We start from the raw sequence: 15,578 nt of genomic DNA, 5'->3' as shown, positions 1-15,578 counted from the left end.
CGCGCGTGACGGATGCGACGGCCTTCTTCTGCTGCACCACGGCGTGCACATAGCCGACCCTCGGGAGTCATGCATGCCCCCTAGATTTTTTTTCGCGAGCATCCGCCCCGTCACCATGGCCCTTTGCCCATGGCGTGCCGGTCGAAAACGATGACGCGCCGAAACTAGACAAAGAACGTAAGCTGCCACAACAAACAGTTTTGGACAAGTGGAGCCGAACCAAATCTGGCTTGAGATTTTGAAAGTAGCGTGGCACTAGACCAGAATTGTCGCCGAATGTTATAGTAGCTGTACGCACAAGTGCACAACAAACTACGACGCCGGTGACACCACAGTGGTGAGGGGATAATGCGTGCATATGCTAAACTTGGCGCCAACACTTGCGCCTTTTGAAAACCGCAAACTTCTCACGGAAGTGGTATGTAACGGGTAGTTCGGTATATATGCTGGCAGCCAGCTTAGCTCGCACGTTCGGCCTTCTGTTTCTGATTGGTTAACGATGATGAAGCCACAAAAGGGATTCATCATCCTCTCAAACATCTTGGGAGTGCTAGTGTTTGACTGATCATGGAGCTGCAAGTATTGTGCGAATATTATTGCAAGATTTTTTTTAAGTAATTCATCTCATCGTGTTTTCAGTATTCCCTTACTAGCAATAAAAAATGCATATCGAAAGGCCATGCAGATACAATGTAAGTCGATTCTGCTTGGATCCTCTCGCAGATGAATAATCGCTCTGGCTCCCTTTGCCTGTGGCATCCACGCCCGACCTAGTAAGATCGTTGGTTCAAGTCTGAAGTTTATATATTGATTCGTCTTTGAGAAACAAAAAGAACAAATATGCCTTCACGATCATCATGCAGAAGGTCCTCTCCATTAGGCTCGCCTCCGTCATCGGCTACATCATCTCGCCTGCGCAGACAGCTTTCCTGAAGACAAAGTGCATACATGACAGCTTCCTCTATGTGCAAAACGCTGGCAGGGCCCTGCACCGCCGCAAGACACCGTGTCTTCTTATGAAACTAGACATAGCGAAAGCCTTCGACACCGTGTCCTGGGAGTATCTCCTCGAATTGCTTCAGAAGCTAGGGTTTAGCGCGCGCTGGAGGGACTGGATCGCGCGTCTTCTCGTCACCGCCTCATCTTCGGTCTCCCTCAACGGCGCCACAGGCCCAAGGATCCTCCATTTACGTGGATTGCGTCAGGGCGACCCGCTGTCCCCTTTCCTTTTCATCTTAGCTATCGACCCGCTGCATCACCTCATCGCCGCGGCTGTGGATCAGCAGCTTCTGCACCGTCTCCCTGGACGTGACCTTGCACTACGGGCGAGCCTCTACGCTGACGATGCAACCATCTTCTTAAACCCTAGCCGCGACGAGGTCGACTCCCTGCTGCACATCCTAGATGACTTCGAAAAAGCGACCGACCTATGTATCAACCCAGCCAAGTCTACGGTCTCCCCCATCCGCTGTGAGAACGTCAACATGGAGGAGGTGCTGCAGGGATTTCAGGGCTCGATCGCCCCGTTCCCCATTAGATACCTTGGCCTCCCGGTCACCACGGGCCGTCTACGCCTCGTCCACCTTCAGTTCATCATCGATAGAATCAAGGCGAGGCTGGCGGGATGGAAGGGCAAGCTACTACCCATGGCGGGACGCCGGGTGCTCGTCCGCTGCGTCTTGAGCGCAATGCCTACCTTCGCGCTCACCGTCCTCCGTGTCCCAAAGAAGATCCTCAGAGAGATCGACAAGTGCAGGCGACGCTTCCTTTGTCGCCAAGATGAAGAGATCACGGGTGCCAGCTGCAAGGTCAACTGGCCGACGGTGTGTGCCCCCACGGAGCATGGAGGCCTTGGCATCCCCGACCTGCAGCGCTTCGGTAGGGCGCTCCGGCTTCGTTGGCTCTGGATCGCCTGGCACAACCCGGAAAGGCCCTGGGTCGGCTCTGAACTGCCATGCGACGAGGTGGACCAGGCGCTCTTCTCGGCCTCGACAAAGGTGACGATCGGAGACGGGACACGGGCATCCTTCTGGCGCTCTCCGTGGCTTGGGCAGGCAACCCTCTCCCAGCGCTTCCCTGAGCTCTTCGCCCACTCTCGAAGAAAACACCGATCAGTCCTCGACGCGCTCACCGACGACACCTGGATCCGGGACCTGGCCCACAGGCAAAATCAGCACCTCCTCGCGGACGTTCTTGCCTTGCACCGCGAGTTGCAACGATCGGCGCCGCCCCTCCAACCTGGAGTGCCGGACGACCTGACCTGGAAGCATTCTAGCTCCGGGACGTACTCGGCCAGGTCCGCATACCAGGCCCAGTTTCTAGGCACGACGGTGACCATCTTCGACAACTTGATCTGGAAAGCCTGGGCGCCGGGGAAGATCAAAATCTTCGCGTGGCTCCTACTGCGTGACAGGCTCTGGTGCAACGATAGGTTGCAGAGGCGGGGCTGGCCGAATGGGTACTTCTGCCAGCTCTACGTCAGAAGCCTCGAATCATCGCACCACCTGTTCTGGACCTGCCCGGAGGCTAGGCAGGTCTGGACTGCGATCGGGCATTGGCACGGTTGCTCCGCCCTCTCCCCCGCGGATAGCTGGGAACGCGGAAGCTCCAGCACGATCATCCGCAGCATGATTGCGCGCACTGATCCATCTCGACGACATGGTGCGCGGTCAATCCTGCTCCTAATCTGCTGGGAAATTTGGCAAGAGAGAAACAACTGCACCTTTCGAAACAACCTCCCGAGTGTGCGAGAAATCATCAGGCGTATCCGAGACAACATCGAGCTCTGGAGGATTGCGGGCGCAATGTGCATCGAGAGCCCCTTCGGGGAGACACCTTGAGAGGAATTTTTCCTTTTCTGTACTAGGGTTTTCCGGCCACGTGTGGCTGGCCCTACACACTTGATCCTCGGATCCTCACCTCCCCTTTGTTTTCCCATTGCTTCCTGCTATAATCAATGAAAAGCCAGTAATTCCTGGATCTTTCAAAAAAAAATCATGCAGAAATGAATGACTAAGATAAGGAGTACTACCATGTAGCTTGATCTACATAAAACCGTACTCTAGGTCGTTATTCGTTAACCTCAAATGTACGTGTGTGCTAACCCTATGTAGCTTTGTATCCTCTTGGGAGTTGGAAGTACTTCCTCTGTTTTTATTTACTCTGCATATTAGATTTGATCGGAGCCAAACTTTATAAAGCTTGACCAAGATTATAGAAAACAAATATAAACATTTACCATAACAAATCTATGTGATGTGAAAGTACATTCAATAATGAATCGAATGGTATTGATTTGTTATTATATATTAATATTTTTGTTTAAAAACTTTATCAAAATTTACAAAGCTTGACTTTCACCAAAACTAGTACGCGGACTAAATAAAAATGAAAGGAGTACATGATATATTGATATGCATGGTGGCACCTGATTTACTTAGATGGTAAGTAGCCTGATCTGCACACAGCTGTTAACCGAGAACGCGTTGAATTACCAAACAGTCAATCATGAAATGAGCGCAACGTGAAGAGCTGATTAAACAGATGATTAACGTAGCCGCACAGATTACGTTGCTTTAGTTTGCGGAGGAGGATGTTGGTCCGGCCGACCGGGATGAACCACCTCAACGACATCGTCTAGATAACCGCTGGGTTAATTGATGCAGATACACCAGGCACAAGTTACGCACATGCGCATCGAGCCGCGCTACTAGTACTCTCTCCGTCTAAAAATATTTGTCATCAAAATAAATAAATAAAGATATATCTCAAACTAAAATACGTTTAAATATACCCCTTTTATTTATTTTGATGAGAAGTATTTTCAGACGGAGGGAATATAAGCTTTGCACTGGAGCTTAACTAACCTCTTAATTAAGCAGCTAGCTTAAGCAAGCAATGTGCGACGTACGCCAACACAGACGCCACGGCTGTCCGGCCGACAGGGCTAACTGACGACCGGCCGGCTGATGGATGGACGGTGCATCTCAGGGCGACCGGCCGTACGTTAACTAACCCCGCCTTCATAAATTAATCTCTCCTGCTGCTGCACCTGCATGCATCTATCCGCTGCTAGCTGTACGTGCCTGTAACTGTAGGGTTCTGGTCAGGCACGAGAGGATAAACAAAAACGCAATCAAAGGATCAGCTGCTCACAGGGCCTGATCGATGCTGCTGCAGTCTCAGGTCATGTGCGAGCCGCTCCATGCATAATTAGACAACTTACCAGTGCTATAGATGCATCATGACTCATGAGTGCTACTAAAAAAGATGAGTGTACTACTCCCTTCGTTACTCCCTCCGTTTCTAAGTATTTGTCTTTCTAAAGATTTCAACAAGTGACTATATACGAAGCAAAATGAGTGAATCTACACTCTAAAATATGTATATATACATTCGTATGTGATAGTCCATTTGAAATCTTTTAAAAAACAAATATTTAAAAACAAAGGGAGTATTTAGTATGTACAGTAGTATTAAGATGTGTCCATTCATAGGGCGGTTAAAGCATCTACAACCGGACCCCTCAAACTCGTATCAAACGCTCGGGCAGGCCGTCCGGTCGTTACCCGGACACGGAATTTGAACCAAGACAGGCCCCTCGAACGGTCCTCAAACGCCCGAGCTGACCGGCATCCCCCATATCCAGCCCAAATATGGGGCAGATATGGGGAGCCCAGGCACGCCCGCCACGTCGGCCTGACGGTGTGGCCTCACACGGAAATCCGGCGGTCCGACGGCCGCCGCGTTCATCGGCACGGTGGGAACGCTGCGTGGCGCCGCGCCGGCTCGCTACGCAAGATGACATCCGACTATTTAATCCGGCCGGCATCCCGCAACCCTAACCCACCCCCTTCCTCTCTTCGTGTCGCCAGTCCGAGCCCTTCCACGTCCTCTTTCTCTCTCTCGCTCGCTCCGGCGCTCCACCATGGTCCGGAGCAAGGTCACCTATTACGCCATGCTGACGCCGGAGCGACGCTACAAGATCCAGCAGCAGATCTGCGGGAGGGAAGCCGCCCGCACCGCCCGCATCACTACCGGGCTGCCCCCGGACTCGCCGGAGTCGAAGGAGGAGGAGGAGTAGCCGGGGAAAGAGGAGGAGCAGGAGATGGCTCCGATGAAGGCAGAGGAGCCGAACTAGCAGATGCCGGCCTTCAACATGAAGCAGGCGGAGGCGGAGTTCGCCGTCGCCCAGTCCAACAAGATGGCCGAGCAGCAGGTCATTCTGGAGTCCATCCGGGATGAGGCCTATGTGGAGGCCAACCGGGCGTTCCTCCGGCGGCAGCAGGCACTACTAGAAAAAGGGCTGTTTGTGGCGCACCTGTTTTCGCTACTAATGGCGCACTACAGATGCGCCATTAGTATCTGGTATACTAATGGCACACCGCTGGTGCGCCATTAGTATAGCCCACGGTGCGTCATTAGTATCTGGTATACTAATGGCGCACCACATAGAAGTGCGCCATTGGTAACAATTTTTTTTCAAAATTCTTTTCAGAATATTTTTTAAAATATTTTTTTTCAAATTTTTTTCTTAATCTCATGTCACTATGGCTTAATTTCGGGTCAATATGCTTAATCTCAGGTCAAATCGCACTCCGTGGTCAAACTTCCCGAAAGGTCACCCATCCTCACACTACTCCAGTCCAAGCACGCTTAACTTCAGAGTTCTATTGATATATCTAGCATATCAATCCTATTATACCTTGTTGATGTCTAGGACTTTGTTCAAGTTCATGACTATGATGAAATTTTGAAAAATATTTCAAACTTCCCGGTCATATTACGTATAATTTTTTGAAAAAAAAATTCAAAACCATTTTTTTCTGTTACTAGTGGCACATCACATCCACGGTGCGCCATTAGTAAGTTTGTAATTTTTTGAATTTTTTTGCCTCTAGATCTTGAAAGCCCCGTAACTTTTTTTCTGTTAAGTTTTTGGGGATTTTGAAAATGTTTAACATGGTTTCCCAGTTAAATTCAGATGTAACTTTTCGAGTAGATGATTTTTCATATAAAAAACTTTTTAATCCGAGTTCGTATGCAAAAGTTATGCCCATTTTACAAATTTCCAGAGAGATTTTGCAAATAAAGTCGAAATTCATATTTATAAATTTTTCCAACAACTAGATCACATATCACATGAGAAACTTATTTTCTTTTATTTTTTTTGACATTTTTATCATTTTCTTTTATTTTTTTAAAACTATAAAGGCGGTCCAAGGGGGGTGCATTCGGTGGAATTTTTGGGCCAAGTTCGTAATGGCGCACCGAACTAGTAATGGCGCACCACTAGTTTTGAAAAAAAATAAAAAAAATTGAAAACAATTTTGATTTTTTTTACTAGTGACGCATCGTGGATGTGGTGCGCTACTAGTTAAAACTAATAATGATGCACTATCCCCTGATGCGTCATTACTAGTTTTGAAAAAAAATGTTACTAATGGCGCACCAGGGATGTGGTGCACCATTAGTATTTGGACACTAATGATACACCAACACATGGTGCGCCATTAGTATATAGTAGTGGCGCACCACATGTCTGGTGTGCCATTAGTGTCCATTTCATCTATAGCCCTTTTCCTAATAGTGAGGCGGAGACCGACGCGCTCTTCGACAAGCTCGACGCTGAGATAGAAGCGGAGGAGGCCGAAGCGGAGCAGCAGTTGCCGCCCATGCTGCCGGAGCCGCACGGAGATCGTCGTGATCTCCGGCGAGGAGTAGATAGGATCGACGTAGTGCATAGGTTCTACTTCTTTTGCATGTCTTGTATGATATAAGAATCTAGTGTGAAATGTCCGGATGTAAGAAGTGAAATTTAAGACGTGTCCGGTCACTGCTCACGGACACGTCCAGACGCGTCCACGGACGTTTAAGGACCGGATTTGCCGTACCTAGCTGTAGATGCTCTTAGTTAAACCAATGAGGAAGTTCTCAAGTTCTCAAGTGGACAGATCCATGGATGGGTCGATACTGTACCAGTACGAACAAGGAGCGGACATGTAGAACAATCTCTACTCCTAATGTCTCAGTTGGTAGGTCGCGTTTCGAATTTTATTTTCGTCCCACCTTACCCGGTCTTTTTTGGTACTTCTTTAGTACTTCTTCCCACCTCATCTGGTCTATTTTCGTCCTCACCGTTACCTCGTCCGTATCAGCGAACCACCCGCTGGTTCGAGCATCGATTGCCTACTCCCACAACACAGAACGAGGAAAAAACCACTAGAAAATTAAATCTACGAAGTTTAACCCACGAAAAAAAACCAGGGCTGGGGAATCGGTCGAGCGATTCCTCCTGATGTTCGCCCCGCCACACTCGAATCAGCCGCCGCCCTCGCCCTCGCAGCCGCCGCCGATCCCCTTCCCCATCTCCCTCCCTCAAACGCCGCCGCCCATCGCTGACGTCCTACACAAGTCGGGCCACGCCCGCAGCGAGCGCCGCACCAACGTCTCCATCAACAAGACGCGGCGTCTCCATGAGTGTGCGGGGCTAGGGTTTCGGGCGCGGCGTCGCCCTGGTCGCCGGTGCGACTCTTCTCAGTCTTTTACCGCGGCTCCGCCTCCTGGATGGCGCTCCTGTGGGCATGGGTGCGCGCGCGCGTCGGCTTCCTCCTCTCTATCATGGTGAGTTCATCCCCTCCTTCTTCCTCCTGTCTGCTCTGCATTTGATTGGGGTGTCGTATGTAGTATACGTGCTGGTTGGCAAACGTCCAGTGCTGTTTGGTTTGGATACACACATGCATCTAGGCTATTGTCTTCTCTCTCTACGCGGAGTGCAAGGTGATTGATTCATGGTTACTGCCAATCTGTTGCAGCATATTCGTGTGGCCTCGACCAAAATGTCGGTGTTGTGCTCTTGTAGAACAGCATTAAGAGGATGTGATATCAGCTAGCTTAATTTTTTCCAAACTCCTGCAATGAAAGGATGTAAGTCGCCTTCGGAACGATTGAAACACACATGAGCCTGTAATATCGGAAGCAATTTTTCTCTCCTGTAGATGGTTATCGATGTGCAGATTTTAGTAAGCTTATGCTATCGATCTTCTGGTCAGGTGGTCCTGTCAAAATCAGATACTAATGGCAGTTTTGCGAGTGCATGCATGTTCTTGTCATTTCAACTAATCTGGCTGGCCATGTTTCCATAGAAAGGTTCAAGCTTCTCAGCCATACAATAGGTGTCAGACACCCAGACTTTATGAGCATGTGATTTGTTCAGGCAAGCAACGACAGGCACAGCTGAAACACATCCTACAAATTTTGCTTCTCTCAATTGCTCGTTTCTCCTGCGCTGCTCAGAGCATCCCGATGGACAGTGGTGTTCATGGCGAATCGATGGGGCTTGCCTTCCTCTACACAATTGAGCGCAGGTTCCTGATCATAGTACAAACTTTTGAAAACATTATATTTCCTGCTTGCACTTTACTTGAAGCATAATTATACTACGTATATTTAGCGGATACTATTGTTTGAGTAATAAAAATTTGGAAGCTCAATTATATACTTGCTTTAGATTGTTGCCTTAAAAAACAATATATCTTTTTTCACTAAAATGCAGGGTTCATTTTTCATTCAGGAATAAGGATAGTACAGGGTGTATCTGAAAAATACAGGGTAGTGAATGGTATGCCGGCAACAGCCCGCAAGGACCAAAGCAACTCTAATCTGGTTCGCTCGGTCTTTGAATCAGCTGGTTAAAAACCAAGAGGTCGTTTGGGGTTTGTAGTAGTGTTATTTACTAGAGGCTACTTCCCTTAGTATTGTCGATGTCCACTTGACCTTTCATGGGAATCGGATGTAACCATCCCGCAACCTGCGACCGTTCTAGCAACTGGCAATTATTCTGTAGCAAAGCACATCAGTTTGTTCTATTATGTTAATCGGAAAGTCTGTACATATGAGTTCAGACTGAGACTGAGAGAGTGATATAGATTTGCTCGAGTTTACGAAATATATTATGTTGTTACTTGCATCTTTCTTGGATTTTTTCCCTTGCATTTCTTCTTCTTTTCCCTACCATCTGTTTTATAGAAGTTTCTACATCAAATTAAGCAAGTACATTATCCGTTCTTGTCCAAGTTTATCTTATTCCTTTCATCGGAAGTCTGTACAAATGAGTTTGGACGAAGAGAGTGACATAAATTTGCTTGAGATTTTGAATTATTTTCTGCTTTTGGGTTTGCATGCTATACTGCTTGATTAATGATTATTGAGGAAAATTAGTGGCAAACGTTGGTTGAGAAAGCTCCTGCATTTACTGTAATGCACGGTAGTTTATTGCAATATGATCTGCACGGTAGAAAGCACTCATATTTGATTTGATTCTGTTCTGTGCTTGCCAATAGTAATAACTTGAAATATGCTTTTATCATGATTATAAAGTTTATTGATGATGCTTTGTTTCAGGATATGTGTAGAGGCTATTTGCAATGTGTTCAAGGCAGATAGTAGATTATATGGTTAAGCATCTCACTTATATTGGTAATTTTTATTTGTTTTATTTAAATTAAAATGGTTTATGTATTCTGCTCTATAGGTGAATTTGCTCCAATGATTCTGCAACCCTCGAGGAGGTGACATTTCCATCAAATGATTTTACAGTTCGTTTGGTGTCAACAATGGGTGGCAGTAAACTGCATTGCTACTAAGTGCGGAGTAAGGACTAAAGCATTTGTTTTATTATACACACATTACAAATATCAAAATGACCATGAAGGATATAGTTGTTTCCTCAGCTTCTGTCTGCCAAGGACGTGGTGGATCCAAAGAAGTTTCTGATGCAGAGTTAGCTTTGGAAGGAACTTCTTCTGCTCACTGTTTACATGCTGGTGGTACTCTTGGTGTTTTGCCAACTGGAAAGAAGATAGTTAGCATGGGCATTGTTCATTCATCAATGCCAAAACACAAAAGGCTTAGACAACAAAAAAGAATGCCCGTTTTTCAATGGTCTATTGAAGAAAAATCAAAGGGGACAAAAGATAATACTCCCTCCATTCCGATTTACTCGTCGTGGTTTTAGTTTAAATTTGAACTAAAACCACGACGAGTAAATCGGAACGGACGGAGTAGTATTTCTAAAGGTATTTTTCTGGAGATCCGACATTATCCATTTCTTATATATTTTTCCTGAAAATAAGTAAATATATTAATTAGAAGTATCAGGTATAGAACTATTCTAAAGTGATTTTTAGTATCACTAGCACCACCAACAATTGACATGTGGGCTTGTTTTCCTTTGTAAGACGATGATGACAAAGTTATCCCCGGGTCTGAGTGCCTCAAGTGTGCATACAATGGCTTACATATTAACTGAATATTGGGTTTGATCTTCAGAGAATTCTCAATGCGTAGAGCAGTCCTCTCCATATTAACACATAAAGCCCCATTCCCTCCCAACACTGGCCGGTGGCGGAGCTTGGCAACGGTTAGATTCTTTTATGCTGCCTCTTCATTTCCTGATAAATGAAATTGAAATCTAATTCTATGATGTGGTAGGTGGTGATGTGGAGGCGATGACCATCATGGAAGAGGGAAATATGCTGCTAGATACTGATGTTGATTGCAACGACTCCATGACATTGTAAGTTGGTTAATGGAACAATTTTGAGCTTACATATATTATGATGACATCTTTCTTGGAACTCGCAGTGGTAGAGAATCTGTTGTTTGCATAGGCAAAAAATTATAGAGGCCAACATTGGCCATAATATCCCCTTTCGCTTTGAGAACTGATGATGCATAACAAGAGGCAAATATTTGTAGGCTCGAAACCATGATCTTGGTCCTCTCTGCAGCCTCAGTATTCAAATTTAGATTTTCTTTGTAATAAGTCGGTATTTTGCCACCTTATAGATGGCCTACCATTAAGTATCATATGCTCCAAAGCTATATTTTGTTGTCGCATCGCTGCTTTAGTATTCTTCGCTTGCATAGCTAGATCAACAGTGCAACTTACACCAGGGGCAATCCATGTGAGATGACACCATTGCTAATACATCTCCCAACGAGTTCACCTTTTCCCTCTCATATGGAAGCAGCATACACCATGGACAATCTATGTGCTGTCCCAGTAGGAAGTACTGAGCCCCCAACTAAAATCGCCGAACATTCAGTCTGAATCATAAACGGTGGACCCTTTCCTGGATTCATAAATTTGGTCAGGTCGAGAGCGCAAGATTTCGACTTTAGTTCTTGGAGATGATGAAAGAATCTCAGTGCCTTTTAATTATTTACATCTCAGTGCCCAACCCGATTATTATCAGACTGTAAACTGTGTCATTGAGTTGCGTGTAGGTTATTTGAATGTATTGAATTTCTACAGCAATATTAAGATCCAAATTACCAATTTTTGTAGGTAACGAGGGGATACCGCAATGGACAAGGCAGAAATCTTGTTTAGAGGGACAATGCCCACGGGTGACTGCGGTGTGAGCTGGTGTTGTCCTGTCGTGGCAATAGGGACGCAGAGGCAAGGTGGAGGCCAGAGATGGCATGGAGAAAAATTATGACGAGCAAAGCAGTGACATTGTACAGTAACACGGTCATGTGTGTGGCCTCTGCGCAGCAGCGACAGGTAGCCATCGGAGCAAGGACAACGGCGCACACACATGTTTATGATGCTGCTCGAGGCCACAGGGCCAACCAGGATTTGTTATTCCTTCAAAGTGATATGAAAACGAAGATTCTACTTGTATAACTAAAGTTTGATCTTCAGTCCTACTCCCTCCGTCTGGAATTAGTTGATGCTCAAATGGATGTATCTAGATGTATTTCAATGCTAGGTACATCCATTTGAGCGCCAACTAATTCCGGACGGAGGAAGTACACAACACATCCTTTTTAGCGGAATAAAAGGCCACAACTTCACCACATATGAGTGTAACTAAATCTCATGTTTCATGCTCTAACTTTTGTACTAAATTTTTGTTAGATACAGGCAGTGGCGGGTGGCGGAATAGCAAGGCATCCGGTCAGATGACATGGGTCGATGGGGAGTTGGTGGCTCTTGACTACAACAAAGATCATCGAGGCAATCTATATTGGTTGGTCAATTACTAACAACCTAACACAACATGTTTCGAATTGCATTTTTTCTGACTAAAAGTAGCAGTTGCTGCTGTTGTATTAAGATATCAACGAGAATCCAGAATAGGCTCTTAAGGGAGCAAGGGTGTTTGGCGCCTGGAGGAGCGTCCGGGTTCAAGGATCTGGCCCCCGCCATCGAGATGTATGGGGTCGTCGCCGAGTACATCTGGTACGTACACATGAACCTCCCTCCACTCCAATGCCGCTGCTGTTTGTTTCGTCTGTCACTATGTTCCTAGAGACCACAACAGTAGCTTCAGGATAGGGGGCCAAACCTGCATCTTTTTATGATTTCTTTTTATTAGATTAGCATGGGAACGAGCAGTGCAGTGAGGATTTGGCCCCTTAAAGACTTGGTGGGTGATAAGTGACGTCCATATTATGTAAACGTCTTGGTCCCGGTTCCAACTCATTGAATACATCTTTTTAATATGTGAATAAATTCACTTTCGGTCTGTTTGCTAACTTGCTAATTGCCTTCTTACACCCCATGGCGGATCTGTGTATGAAAGTGTGATTGGCTATAAACATGAAAAAATTACCAAAACAAATAGTAGACCGTACTTCATGTGTGCATTGAGATGAAGTGTAAGGATCACGTGATATATATCATTTCATATATCATGTCAGCAAAAACATGCTGTGGTGGTCGCCATCGGCTGATGGCGTACATTCCTTGGCACTGGGATACCGTAGAGGGGGAGGGCGACGTCGTGGAGGGAAGGGGAGACGATGCTGGAATGTCGTGGCATGCTTTGATGCCAGCAACGTCAGTTTGGAGAGAAGCTGGGGGTAGATATGAGTGTGAGCATTGCTATGAAATGCGATATGATGGTGAGCGTTGTGCCATGCAATGAGAGAGTGAATTGCTTTTTCAAAAATAAAAAGAAAAGGAGTGACATTTTTTTTTGGGAAAGTATTTGATTGCGATCAGAGAAATGTCGCATACTTTTATATAGTTGAAAATATCAGATACCCTAACAAGTCATGTTTATAATGGACCAGACCAAAAAATCATTGAGTTTTAACAATCATAAGAGATGCATACAAATAATGCTTCTTAATATAATTGTTACACATGATAATACAAAAGGTGTGTTTATATATATTCCTAATATATTTATTTATTTTCGTATGAGAGAGATAAAGATGGATTATGTCAACGTTTGAAAAAAAAACCCACCAAACAAGGGTGTAGGGACGATGCTATTGAAAGAGGTAAAAAATTCATCGAGTTTTGTACAACAAAAGGCCCGTGGCAACGCACGGGCATTCTACTATATAGATTGTATATGAGTTTTTTTTCTTATTTTAATATATGTTTATATGTTCACCTTTATATATCAAAGACAAAAACTGGTAGCTTATGATTGTGCTTTGAAAATGCTGATTGGCAAAGTCATTGACGTAACTATGATGGGCTGGCCTAAAAGCATGATTTCACAGAATTAGAAGAAATGCATACAAATAATTGTTCTTTTCTGAGAGATGTTGCACATGCATACAAATGATTGTATTAATTTATTCTATAGCAACGGATCCACTGTGGTAGTAGTAGTGGAGGCGGATATAGTGTTGTAAAAATGTTCGGCAATACCGATTGATTTGTATGAGGATCTGCAAGGACACGACACATGTTGAACCATTGAAATATTTAAGTCCACTAGATAAAAGGATGGACACATGAGCTCAGGACCTGGTTGTGGGCGCTGAACTCGGAGAAGGTGCGGCGTTGTGGTGAACAGGTTGTGTCGTTGTGGTGGTCACCCTCGGCTATGATTGCGTGCAACCCTTGGCAGTGGGAATTGGCCTGGGATGCCGTCGAGGGGAGAGGAGGGGCGGGCGACTCCGTGCAGGCTAAATGATGTGCCGTTGAGGGGAGGACAGTGAGAGGCCGTTGTGGGCAGAACAGTCCGGGGGGAAGGAGATGTGAGTGCGAGCGATATGTCGTGCTATTAGAGAATAAGAGGGCATATTGATTTTTTTAAGATAAAAATAGGAGTGGCTGCTTGTTTTTGTAGCGAAAAGCGATTGCTTGCTACAAGAGGCATGTCTCATTTTTTTATATAGTTAAAAATATCACAAACCCTAACGAGTCATTTCTGGAGAATAATTATCAACAAATAAATTACAGGAAGCACACATGTTATTAAAATTTTGATGTGACTCACTCTACTAAAAAGCACAATGCGACTCACTGTGACTAAAAATGGTCACCTGCTTATATGAATATAGATTGTATATGAGTTTTTATTATTATTTTAATATATGTTTATATGTTCACCTTTATATATCAGAGATAAAAAGTGGTAGCTTCTAATTATGCTTTGAAAATGCTGATTGGCAAAGTCATTGGCGTAACTATGATGGGCTGGCCTAAAAACATGATTTTACAGAATTGGAAGAAATGCATACAAATAATTGTTCTTTTTTGAGAGATGTTGCACATGACAATATAAAAGGTGTATTTCTATATATGTTTAATTTTGCAGGTTATGAGAGAGATGGATATGAATTATGTTGACGTTCAAAAAGAAACCATCGACAAGGGACAATATTGATGAAAGGGGCAAAAAATTAACAAAATTTTAAGTATATATGTGCAATCAGAAAAAAATTATTTAAAAGGCCTGTAGCAACTCATGCAAGGTGCTCTCACGGGTGTAGGTTTGTCCATCGCCATTTGACTTTATAACTGTGCAAGACAGTTGACAGCAGATCGCTTATGGTAGGACCTAGCTATTACCAATGATTTATACTATCAAATGCAGTGTCAGTGAATGGTGTTCCTTTATCATGGCTGAAGGTTGCACGTCTTCTGCTAGGTTCATTGATACTTCTCGGTATGTACTTGAATGTTTCTTACCTAATTTTTTAGTGGCTACTATTCTTAGTGGACAGATATAAAGTTTACATGATAATTGTTGTCGAGTCACTCAAATACATGCATGTTCGTCTGCTCTGACGGCTACAAGGAGCAAGAGATAGTGGGATGAAGGATGAGTGGGGATAGGGCGAGACAGAGCTATATAGAGAGGGGAAGAGTAGAGAGATAAGGTTTATGTGATAATTATTGTCGAGTCACTCAAATACATGCATTGTAGCCCGTAGCAACGCACGGGCATTCTGCTAGTAGAAGTAGTGGCGAGGCCGCGGGAAGCCGGCGAGCGGGCGAGCGATTTATGAGGCCGGCGTCGGTGCGTGACAGAGATGACCGGGGGACACGCGTCCGTAGAGCCTGCCCGTTTTACTCGTGCACCTGCCAGTATCCTGCAATATCGTCCGTGTATGTGTCCACCGCACATGCCTGGACTACGGGTCGGTACCGTGCATGTGACTGCCGGTAAACTGCCCAATGCCCATGCTCGTCGCTGCACGCTCACATGAGGCCCCGATGGACTTTACTAGCACGAGATGAGTACCGCCGCGACTCCAAAATAACTGAATGTTTTGAATCATATATTTTTAATATAGTACGCAGACGTTCATACATACAT

The 15,578-nt window shown here is 45.2% G+C and overlaps 1 long non-coding RNA gene across 12 annotated transcripts; it reads left to right on the top strand.

The window, feature by feature from the left end:
- Window positions 1-7,247: 7,247 nt before the first annotated feature.
- LOC119295296 lies at window positions 7,248-14,994 on the top strand. Of its 12 annotated transcripts, XR_005143884.1 has the most exons (11): window positions 7,252-7,623; window positions 7,815-7,926; window positions 8,052-8,366; window positions 9,403-9,455; window positions 9,533-9,651; window positions 9,720-10,076; window positions 10,330-10,420; window positions 10,492-10,576; window positions 11,351-12,038; window positions 12,126-12,250; window positions 14,574-14,994. It is a non-coding gene; the product is annotated as an uncharacterized LOC119295296 (long non-coding RNA). The 12 variants fall into 12 exon arrangements; XR_005143887.1 differs by having other exon boundaries at window positions 7,248-7,623; window positions 8,052-9,455; window positions 9,732-10,076; XR_005143882.1 differs by having other exon boundaries at window positions 7,249-7,623; window positions 8,052-9,455.
- Window positions 14,995-15,578: the final 584 nt, after the last annotated feature.

The sequence above is a fragment of the Triticum dicoccoides genome, chromosome 4B (genome assembly GCF_002162155.2).
Source record: "Triticum dicoccoides isolate Atlit2015 ecotype Zavitan chromosome 4B, WEW_v2.0, whole genome shotgun sequence".
Lineage (NCBI taxonomy): Eukaryota > Viridiplantae > Streptophyta > Magnoliopsida > Poales > Poaceae > Triticum > Triticum dicoccoides.
Note: the sequence above shows the minus strand (reverse complement) of the source record. Positions and strands in the feature narration are given on the sequence as shown.